Raw genomic sequence first — 12,192 nt, 5'->3', positions numbered from 1 at the left:
GGTCTAGCCGCGGCCCACGAGCATAGGATTGCGGACGAATATGCCCAAGTATACGCGGAAAAAGAGGCTAGAGGAAGGGTGATCGACTCTTTACACCAAGAGGCAACCATGTGGATGGATCGGTTTGCTCTTACCTTGAACGGGAGTCAAGAACTTCCCCGATTGTTAGCCAAGGCCAAAGCGATGGCAGACACCTACTCCGCCCCCGAAGAGATTCACGGGCTTCTCGGCTATTGTCAGCATATGATAGACTTAATGGCCCACATAATTAGAAATCGTTAGGAAACTTGTATGGTCTCTCAGACCTTGACTAGATATGACTTCCTTTTTGAAATAAAATGAGTTGGTCCCATGTTTCTACTCCAAAAACTTGTGCAAATCAAATCACTCCTACGTTTCATCTCTAGCATGCATTTTCTTTCTTTACCCACTCCTCACGTTTGGTTTTTTAGGGAAAAACACCATAACTAAACGCGCCGCAAGGGATCCCTATCGCACCAGATCCAAATCTAGAACGATGGGTGATCAAGAGGAGACGCAGGAACAGATGAAAGCCGACATGTCGGCTCTGAAAGAACAAATGGCCTCCATGATGGAGGCCATGTTAAGTATGAAGCAGCTCATAGAGAAGAACGCGGCCACCGCCGCCGCTGTCAGTTCGGCTGCCGAAGCAGACCCGACTCTCTTGGCAACTACGCACCATCCTCCCTCAAACATAGTAGGACGGGGAAGGGACACACTGGGGCACGATGGCAGCCCTCACCTGGGATACAACCGAGCGGCTTACCCTTATGGATTGCCGCCCAACTATTCACCACCCGTCTTGCAAGAAGATGCGGGCCACATTGCTTCTCCCGTCCATGAAAGAGAGCCTCCTCAGCAGCCCGACGAAGTCCACAAAGACCCTCAAGATTATGCTCGAAGGGATGTCGAGTTCTATCCCCCGATCCCCGAAGGGCCGGCACCAGGCACGTTGCCTCAACCCAACATCGCAGCATCACCAATAGTTTTGTCCACGGAAGGGCCGCCCCCAGCAACTGAAGAAAGGAGGAAGCTCGATCTCCTTGAGGAAAGATTGAGGGCTGTGGAAGGATTTGGGGACTATCCGTTCGCAGACATGACGGATCTTTGCTTAGTACCCGATGTTGTTATTCCCCCGAAGTTCAAAGTGCCGGACTTCGACAAGTATAAAGGGACGACTTGTCCCAAAAACCATCTCAAAATGTACTGCCGTAAGATGGGCGCCCACTCTAAAGATGAAAAGCTGTTGATACACTTCTTTCAGATAGCTTGGCCGGAGCTGCGGTAGTGTGGTACACTAATTTGGAAGCTTCCCGTATCCGTACTTGGAAGGATCTGATTACCGCCTTCCTAAGGCAGTATCAGTACAATTCTGATATGGCTCCTGACCGTACTCAACTGCAGAATATGTTCAAGAAAGAGGGTGAAACCTTTAAAGAATATGCGCAGCGATGGAGGGATTTGGCGGCACAAGTAGCTCCTCCCATGGTTGAGAGAGAGATGATCACCATGATGGTAGACACTCTGCCAGTGTTCTACTATGAGAAGCTAGTAGGTTACATGCCGTCCAGCTTTGCGGATCTGGTGTTTGCCGGGGAAAGAATCGAGGTAGGATTGAAAAGAGGAAAGTTTGATTACGTTTCCTCCACAAACGCGAATGCCAAAAGAATCGGGGCAACAGGGGCAAAAAGGAAGGAGGGAGATGCCCATGCCGTCTCTTCAACACCCGCGTGGGTCAAACCCCAGCAAACACCTCATGGTACCCATCAGTACGCGCAACATCACCCAAGCTTCTCGGCTCATACTGGGAATGCCTCTAGTTCAACACCCGTGCAGCCTAAGGCACCCACCCAGAGGGAAGCTCCCCAAGTTCCAACTCCGAACACGACTCGACCGGCCGGTAATTCCAACACGACAAGGAACTTCCCTCCGAGGCCATTTCCGGAATTCACCCCACTCCCAATGACGTACGAAGATCTTCTCCATCCCTCATCGCCAATCATTTGGCCGTGGTAACTCCCGAAGGGTCCTCGAACCCCCTTTCCCGAAGTGGTATGACCCTAACGCAACTTGCAAGTACCATGGGGGTGTCCCGGGGCATTCCGTCGAAAAATGCTTGGCCCTTAAATACAAGGTCCAACATTTAATGGATGCTGGATGGCTGACTTTCCAAGAGGATCGGCCCAATGTGAGAACCAACCCGCTCGCCAATCATGGAGGGGGAGCGGTTAATGCAGTTGAATCCGATAGGCCGCACAGGTCTAAACCTTTAAGGGATGTGGCAACCCCTAGGAGGTTTATCTTTGAGGCCCTACAAAAAGGAGGTGTGATTCCCCATAGTGGGTGTAAGGAGGATTCCTGTCTGCTACACTCCGGCGAGATGCATGACATGGAGACGTGTTTGGAAGTAGAGGAATTGTTACAGCGGATGATAGATCAAGGTCGACTGGAGTCGGCATTGAAGGAAAAGAAGAGCAGCATATATGCATGCAATCTACGGAGGGGAGCGGTTTGTGAAGCCCAAACCCTTGGTGATATACTTCACTAAAAGCGCAGCTTCGCAAAAGCCCGGACACCCCTTAATAGCCAAACCTGTTCCTTTCCCGTACCAAAATAGTCACGCGGTCCCGTGGAGATATACACCTCCGGGGAGAAGGAAGAAGAAGCCACTGACGTCAGCTCGCTGTCAGCTAAAGTAACAAATATCACGGGACTGAGTGGTGTGACCCGTAGTGGTCGTGTGTTCGCACCTCCGGACCTACCAGTCCAACCGCGACGTCAAGGGAAAAGGAAAAGTGGTGGAGGAACAAGATGGCGAAGCACCCCACGCTTCGAATAAAGATATTCCAGCAAAGGGCCCCCGGAGAAAAAGGATGGTAGAAAGGAGGTGTCGCTAGAGGAAGCCAGCGAGTTCCTTCGGATAATTCAGCAGAGCGAATTCAAGGTTATCGAACAGCTCAACAAAACCCCGGCTAGGGTCTCGCTGTTGGAGTTACTTATGAGCTCCGAGCCTCATCGGGCTCTGCTAGTAAAAGTGCTGAACGAGGCTCACGTGGCCCAAGATATCTCGGTAGAAGGTTTCGGAGGGCTGGTCAACAATATTACTGCCAACAACTATCTTGCCTTCGCCGAAGAAGAAATCCCCGCCGAGGGGAGAGGGCATAATAAGGCTTTACACGTATCAGTCAAGTGTATGGACCATATCGTAGCCAAGGTGCTCATCGATAATGGTTCCAGTTTAAACGTGATGCCTAAGAGCACTTTGGAGAAGTTACCATTCATGCTTCCCACTTAAAACCAAGTTCAATGGTGGTTCGGGCCTTCGACGGCACTCGCCGAGAGGTTAGGGGAGAGATCGATCTCCCAGTACAAATAGGCCCTCACACCTGTCAAGTCACCTTCCAAATAATGGATATTAACCCCCCTTACAGCTGCTGTTGGGGCGCCCGTGGATCCACTCAGTGGGAGTTGTGCCTTCTACACTCCACCAAAAGCTGAAATTCGTAGTGGAGGGGCACTTGGTCATCGTGTCAGGCGAGGAAGATATCTTGGTAAGCTGCCCATCCTCCATGCCTTATGTGGAAGCCGCAGAAGAATCGTTAGAAACTGCTTTCCAGTCTTTTGAGGTGGTCAGCATTTCCTCCGTGGACTCCCTCTTTGGGCAGCCTTGTCTGTCCGATGCAGCGGTAATGATGGCCCGAGTTATGTTGGGGAACGGTTATGAACCCGGGATGGGTTTAGGCAAAGACAACGGCGGCATAACTAGCCTGATAAATACCCAAGGAAATCGTGGGAAGTATGGTTTAGGCTATAAGCCCACTCAGGCGGACATGAAAAGAAGCATCGCGGGAAGGAAGAACAGTGGTCAAAGCTCGCGTTGGAGACAAGAAAGTGAAGGAAGCCCGCCCTGCCACATAAGTAGAAGCTTTATAAGTGCGGGTCTGGGAGACAAAGGTCAAGTGTTCGCGATATGCGAAGATGATGTTCCGAGTACTTTGGATTTAGTACGACCATGCCCTCCTGATTTCCAGCTGGGAAATTGGCGAGTGGAGGAACGCCCCGGCATTTACGCAACGAGCATAATGTAAACCTTTACGGTTTTAAAAGCTCTATTGTTGGGCCTAGGCTTTAGAGTTTTTCCTTTTGTTAAGGCTTTGTGTCTTTTGTTTTTGAATTTATAATACAAGGATATTTCTTCATCTGTTCCTGGTCTCTACCCATTCTCATTCATTTGCATGTTTACTTCTTTTTCTGAAACGGCAGATCCGATGACGAGTCCCCCGAAGGTACTAATACCTGGGACCCGCCTATCGACTTCGAGCAAGAAATGAATCAAACGGAAGATGAAGGAAATGAGGATGTGGGACTTCCCCCAGAACTAGAAAGAATGGTCGCCCATGAGGACCAAGAAACGGGGCCTCATCAAGAAGAAACAGAGCTAGTAGACTTAGGAATTGGCAGTGGAAAGAGGGAAGTAAAGATAGGTATAGGTATTACCGCACCTATCCGTGAAGAATTAATAATCCTGCTAAAAGACTACCAAGACATCTTTGCTTGGTCATACCAAGATATGCCCGGTTTGAGTTCTGACATTGTACAGCACCGATTACCTCTAAATCCCGAGTGTTCCCCGGTAAAACAGAAACTGAGGAGGATGAAGCCCGAAACATCCTTGAAGATAAAAGAAGAAGTGAAGAAGCAATTTGACGCTGGATTTCTGGCCGTCGCTCGGTATCCAGAATGGGTTGCCAACATCGTACCAGTTCCTAAAAAAGATGGGAAAGTACGAATGTGTGTAGATTATTGGGACCTGAATCGGGCCAGTCCCAAGGACAATTTTCCTTTACCACACATCGATATCCTCGTAGATAACACGGCCAATTTCGCTTTATTTTCCTTCATGGACGGTTTCTCTGGTTACAATCAGATAAAGATGGTGCCCGAGGATATGGAAAAGACTACCTTCGTCACCCTGTGGGGAACGTTCTGTTACAAGGTGATGTCCTTTGGACTCAAGAATGCCGGGGCAACTTATCAACGGGCCATGGTAGCTTTGTTCCATGATATGATGCATCAAGAGATCGAGGTCTACGTGGACGACATAATTGCTAAATCTAAATCCGAGGAAGAACACCTTGTCAACCTGCGGAAATTGTTCGAAAGGCTTAAGAAATATCAATTAAGGTTGAACCCCGCTAAGTGTACCTTCGGGGTCAAATCAGGGAAATTGCTTGGTTTCATTGTAAGCCAGAAAGGGATAGAGGTAGACCCCGAAAAAGTGAAGACTATCCTTGAGATGCCAGAACCCCGTACAGAGAGGCAAGTCCGAGGGTTCCTGGGGCGCTTGAATTATATTGCCAGATTCATATCGCAGCTCACCGCCATTTGTGAGCCGTTGTTTAAACTCTTGCGCAAAAACCAAACTGATCGATGGAATGAGGATTGCCAAGAGGCTTTTGGAAGGATCAAAAAGTGCCTAATGAATCCTCCCGTGCTTATGCCACCAGTACCTGGAAGGCCTCTCATTTTGTACATGACAATCTTGGACGAGTCAATGGGGTGTATGTTGGGGCAACATGACGAATCCGGGAAGAAAGAGCGCGCTGTTTACTACCTAAGTAAGAAGTTCACGACCTGTGAGATGAATTACTCCTTGCTCGAAAGAACGTGTTGTGCTTTAGTATGGGCATCCCATCGCCTAAGGCAATACATGCTGAGCCATACTACCTGGTTGATATCCAAAATGGACCCGGTTAAGTACATCTTTGAAAAGCCAGCTCTCACAGGACGAATCGCCCGGTGGCAAGTCTTGCTATCTGAGTTTGATATAGTCTACGTCACCCAAAAGGCGATAAAAGGAAGCGCTTTGGCAGATTATTTGGCTCAACAGCCTCTTAACGACTACCAGCCCATGCATCCGGAATTCCCGGATGAGGACATCATGGCCTTGTTCGAGGAAAAGTTGGACGAAGATCGGGACAAATGGACTGTATGGTTTGACGGAGCGTCAAACATTCTAGGTCATGGCGTTGGGGCAGTGTTGGTCTCTCCGGACAATCAATGTGTACCTTTCACAGCCAGGCTAGGATTCGACTGCACCAATAACATGGCCGAATATGAAGCATGTGCCCTAGCCGTCCAGGCAGCAATTGACTCCAATGTCAAACTACTCAAGGTGTACGGCGACTCAGCGTTGGTAATCCATCAGCTGAAAGGGGAATGGGAAACTAGAGATCCCAAGCTGATACCCTACAAAGCCTATATCAAGGAGTTGGCTAAGACTTTCGATGAGATCTCCTTCCATCATGTTCCCCGCGAGGAAAATCAAATGGCGGATGCACTTGCTACGTTGGCGTCTATGTTCCAGCTAACACCGCACGGGGATCTACCCTACATTGAATTTTGGTGTCGTGGCAAACCCGCACATTGTTGCCAAGTGGAAGAGGAACGGGACAGAAAGCCTTGGTATTTCGACATCAAGCGATATGTCGTAAGCAAAGAATACCCGCCAGAGATTGTCGACAACGATAAAAGGACATTGAGGAGGTTGGCAGCCGGTTTCTTCATGAGCGGAAGCATACTGTATAAAAGAAATCACGACATGACACTCCTGCGGTGTGTGGATGCCAAGGAGGCAAATCACATGATCGAAGAAGTCCATGAGGGCTCGTTTGGAACGCACGCCAACGGACATGCTATGGCCAGGAAGATCCTAAGAGCAGGTTATTACTGGCTTACCATGGAAAGTGATTGTTGTGTCCATGTGAGGAAATGCCACAAATGTCAAGCATTCTCAGATAATGTCAATGCCCCACCACACCCTCTGAATGTCATGTCCGCCCCTTGGCCTTTCTCCATGTGGGGAATAGATGTCATCGGGGCCATCGAGCCCAAGGCCTCGAATGGTCACCGCTTCATCCTCGTAGCGATAGATTATTTCACCAAGTGGGTCGAGGCGGCTTCATATACCAATGTCACGAGGAATGTGGTGGTCAGGTTCATTAAGAAAGAGATCATCTGCCGATATGGTTTGCCAAGGAAGATTATCACGGACAACGGCACCAACCTGAATAATAAGATGATGGCGGAAATGTGCGAGGAGTTTAAAATCCAGCATCACAATTCCACGCCCTACCGGCCAAAGATGAATGGAGCCGTGGAAGCGGCCAATAAGAATATCAAAAAGATTATCCAAAAGATGACCGTGTCATACAAGGATTGGCACGAGATGCTCCCCTTCGCGTTGCACGGTTACCGGACTTCAGTGCGAACGTCAACTGGGGCAACGCCGTTCTCATTGGTATATGGGATGGAGGCTGTGTTACCGTTTGAGGTAGAAGTCCCGTCATTAAGGATCTTGGCAGAATCCGGATTAAAGGAATCAGAGTGGGCTCAAACACGCTATGATCAGCTCAACCTCATTGAGGGTAAGCGCTTAACGGCCATGAGTCATGGGCGCTTATACCAGCAAAGAATGAAGAGTGTATTCGACAAGAAAGTACGCTTACGCAAGTTCCATGAGGGAGACCTTGTGCTAAAGAAAATGTCCCATGCTGTCAAGGACCATCGAGGGAAATGGGCCCCGAAATACGAAGGGCCTTTTGTTGTGAAGAGGGCTTTTTCCGGAGGAGCCCTGGTGCTTACCAACATGGATGGCGAAGAGCTACCTTCACCCGTGAACTCTGATGTCGTCAAACAATATTATGCTTAGAAGCTGGGGCAATTAAGGATGTCGCTGCATGTTCTTTATCTTTATGCGTTTTCTGGATTTCCCCCAGGGATTTCCTGTCTGTTGTATCTCTCGTTACAATCTTTCAAAGAAATGAACGTGGATTCGAGGCTTTTAGTCCTCACGTTAGTTTCAAACCTTGCGTTAATCTGTGATCACCTGAGCCCTTCCGCTCAGTTCATGGGATCCCCCAAGCGCTTAATTAGAATTGAACCTGAACCAACTTTCCCTAAATTTGCTGTGTTTGAAAACATTCATGCATACGCATACGCATACGCATGTATATTGTTGTGGTAAAACAGGGGCAGGATCATCTTGGGCTACCTTCTGGGGTAGAGACAAAACATGAACGGCAGAAACCAATCAAGGTAAGGTAATGACGCGGTCAAGATTGGCCATACCTGGATGTTTATTACTTGCAGGTACTTAAGGACGGATGCAAGTGGGGATGGGGTCACGACCGACCGATCGTTGCCCCTTCTCTGCGCGAAACAAGCAGAGAATGTCGCTGCAAGGCAGCCCCGTATCCTTTGTATTTTGCAGCTTTCTTTTACTATTTGTTTGTTTTAAAAAGTAAAAAAATAAGTAATCAACGCCTAATTCTAACCTAAGTAAGTTCAAGTTAGGCAAGATGCTAATCCATGAGAAGGGAGGGGACATGGTTAATGTTCCCCTCAAAAAAAAAATGTGCAGGTTAGCTCGCCTGGGCGAGCTGGGCTCGCCTGGGCGAGCCACCCCTGCACCAAATTATAAGAATGACGAAAGGGGGGGCGTTTTTGCATTCAAAAACTTCTTTTCCCCCCTTTCAAAAGCCATACCCACGGGATTGACGAGTTTGCAGCCCTAGGGTCATCCTTTTTTGCATTTTTTGATTCCGTTTTGCGCTTTTGTTCATCACCAACAAGTAAGTGTTCCATCCCTAAGCTTTCTAGCTTTTCATTGGTGTATTTTGATCTCCTTTTGGTGCTCTAAATTGTGGGAGTGTGCTCAAATATATGGGGCAATTTTGGTTTGTTTTCTTGCTTGATTAGGTTGAATTAGGGGTGTGTATGGGATGGCCCTAGGCCTATAATGCATTTTGGAACAATGGGACATGCCACATTGTCCCCGTTCTCTTGCTATTGACGCCTAAACACGCGCCCACCAAGTTTTCGGTGAAATGCCTCAATGGCATTAGCACGTGACTTTTGTAAGGAAACAACCCATGGGGCATTTTGGTTTGTACACATTTTCTATTTTTGGAATATGTATTCATTCCCAAAAAAGGCTAGAGTAATTGTCCCGCATATATCCTAGGCCTAGGAACTAAAATTTTATGCAAAAAAGAACACAAGAGGAGGTGCATATTGGGTAAAGTTACCCTTTTTGGCCAGCAATCAGCTATGGGCCACGCTACAATAATTTCCCTACGCCTAGATGTTTAGGAATTTTGCTCGTCATGAATGTGTTGGTTTAGAATAGGTAGCAAAATACCTTTGGCAATTTACACTTTGGGTATGATAGCAAAATACTTGGATGTATGTACATATAATTTTTGGTAGTCAAAATGTCTCACAAAAAAATATATATAAATATGTTGCATGATATGTAAAGAAAATACATTACAAAAAGAATATATACCTTTTAATACAATTTTAGTCAGCAAAGGAAAATATACTTGAATTTGCATGCGGCTTTAGGAAGCAAAAACTTGAAAAGAGTATGAAATGTAGCACTTTATTGTGTAGATAGTCAATATTCATCATGAAGTTTGTGTATGTATAGGTATTAGAAATACCAAGATGTGCACATGTGCAATTTTTGGTACCCCAAAATGCTTTGAGTATGCATGTATGTAAATTTAGCCAAGGAGATGTGTGTGATGTAAGTAACAAATACACCTTGGAAGTACATGTAAATAATCTAGGTAATGAAGCTGCCTTGATTGTATATGGGAGCATTTTTTCTTAGTTAAAAGAATGTCTTGTGCAAGCGAACATTCGTAAGGAAATATGCGCATAAGCTTGCTCTAAATTTACATTGATGTTTATGGGAGGAGGTTGTATGCCATTCTTGTTTTAAGAGTAGTGTCCCACTGGAAAAACTAACTTTCCAAATGTTTGCCTTCGCAGGAAATGGCCCCAAGGAAGATTGCCTCAAAGAGGTCCAGGAAGGACAAGGCAGCCGAAGGAATTAGTTCCGCTCCGGAGTATGACAGTCACCGCTTTAGGAGCGCTGTACACCAGCAGCGCTTCGAGGCCATCAAGGGATGGTCGTTTCTCCGGGAGCGACGCGTCCAGCTCAGGGACGACGAATATACTGATTTCCAGGAGGAAATAGGGCGCCGGCGGTGGGCATCACTGGTTACTCCCATGGCCAAGTTTGACCCAGAAATAGTCCTTGAGTTTTATGCCAATGCTTGGCCAACAGAGGAGGGCGTGCGTGACATGAGATCCTGGGTAAGGGGTCAGTGGATCCCGTTTGATGCCGACGCTATCGGCCAACTCCTAGGATATCCGTTGGTGTTGGAAGAGGGCCAGGAATGTGAGTATGGCCAGAGGAGGAACCGGTCTGATGGGTTCGATGAGGAGGCCATCGCCCAGCTGCTATGTATACCGGGGCAGGATTTTGCCCGGACTGCTGCAGGGAGGCGAGTGCGAATCATGCGCACCAACATGACCACCCTGACCCAGATATGGATGACGTTCCTCCTCAGCAACATCCTGCCCACCGATCATAATTCCGACCTTCCCATGCCGAAGTGTCAGCTGGTGTACGCCATCCTGACACGGATGAGCATCCATGTGGCTCAGTTGATCGCTAATGCCATCTATATTTTTGCAGGTATGGCGCCTACTAGGCACCCTTTGGACCCAGACAAGTCCAACAGGGCCCTGGGATTCCCCGCACTGATCACAGGACTCTGCCAGTCGTTCGGAGTCCCCGTTGCACCTACCAAGGTGATTCGGCCGCCCATCACCCGGGCTTTTATTGAGAAGTACTGTACCCAGAGACAGGCTCAGGGTGATGCTCCACAGGCCGCAGGCGTGCCACCACCACCTCATCAGGCTGGCCAGGCTGGGGCATTTGACATGGAGCAGTATTTACGGCATTTGGTTCGCCAGCAGGCGGCCAACCACCGAGCACATGTACGGACCCATGATTGTCTGTACCAGATGAGCCTTAGCATGCAGAGCCAGGGCTTCGCTTCTTTTTCATGCCCTACTCCAGACCAGTTCAGGGCAGAGGTTGCATGGCCCGGAGATTGGCCCGAGGCCCAAGCAGGAGAGGCACCCTCAGAAGCTCCCGGCGATGGAGAAGAGGCCCACGAGGATGAGGAGATGGCCGATTTGCTTGACTTCTTGGGAGGGAGTGGAGATACGTGACTGGGAGATCCCCAGATTCATGTTTTCTTTCATATTTCTTTTTTCATTTTTATTCTATGTTATTGTTTTGACTTGAGAGACTAATGTTTGTTTTTGTTGTTTCGATTGTCATTTGTACAGCGCATACATTTTTGTTTAGATTGTTGCGTTAGTGTTTATATATCATTACTATTGATGATGTTTGAAATTCTGGAACCGTGTAGAGTTCTTCGTTTAGGAACATCGTCCAAAAAATATATGTGTAAAATAAACAAAAAAAATCATGATAAAAATAAAAATAGAAAAGAAAAAATGAAATGAATGAAATGGAAAAGAGAACAAAAAGGAAAAGAAGAAAGCAAGTAAGGAAAAAGGTGGAAAAAGAGAAAATAAGTTGTCTAGCTAAAAACCGACATGCTTTTGAAAAGAGACGATTTCCAACTTTTCTTTGAAAAAAATTCATTCATTGATCATAACCGATTTTTGAAGAAAAAACGTGTCTACACCTGAAGGGTGAATGCTGTGAAAATTTCCCCGGACGCCCAAAATGACTTGGAGGAATGCACAAATTGATAAAAGAACATATTTTGGAAACATTGGGTTGACTAAAATAGAGGAAATGAATCCTGAGCCCTAGCATCACATGACCATAAAAATTTGACACTTGAGTGTCCGCATAGGTGCATGCATGACCAGTTTTGCATAAAATTTCCAAATCATCATTTTTGCATTTGTGTCATGGAAATAATGTGGGGCATCCCTTTTATCCTTGAACCAAACCAAGCCCTGACATGTATCATGTCTAGCCATTCTACGAGCTTTGAGCCAAAATCCCGACTCACCATAAACCTTGACCCAGGGTGAGAATGTCAATCCTTACCCTCGGAAGCAAAAAAGAATAGAAGGGAAATTTCCAATCAAAGAAAAAGAGAAGGAAAATTTCCAATGAAAGCAAAAAAAAAAAAAAAAGAAAAGAAGAAGAAGAAGAAGAAGAAGAGAAAAGAAGGAAAATTCCCCAATCAAAGAGTGGGAGAAAGCAAAAAGAAAAGAAAGGAAATTCCCAATCAAAGAATGGGAGAAAGTAAAAAAGGAAGAAGA

Source organism: Glycine soja, chromosome 13 (assembly GCF_004193775.1).
Source record: "Glycine soja cultivar W05 chromosome 13, ASM419377v2, whole genome shotgun sequence".
NCBI classification, from domain to species: Eukaryota; Viridiplantae; Streptophyta; class Magnoliopsida; order Fabales; family Fabaceae; genus Glycine; species Glycine soja.
Note: the sequence above shows the minus strand (reverse complement) of the source record.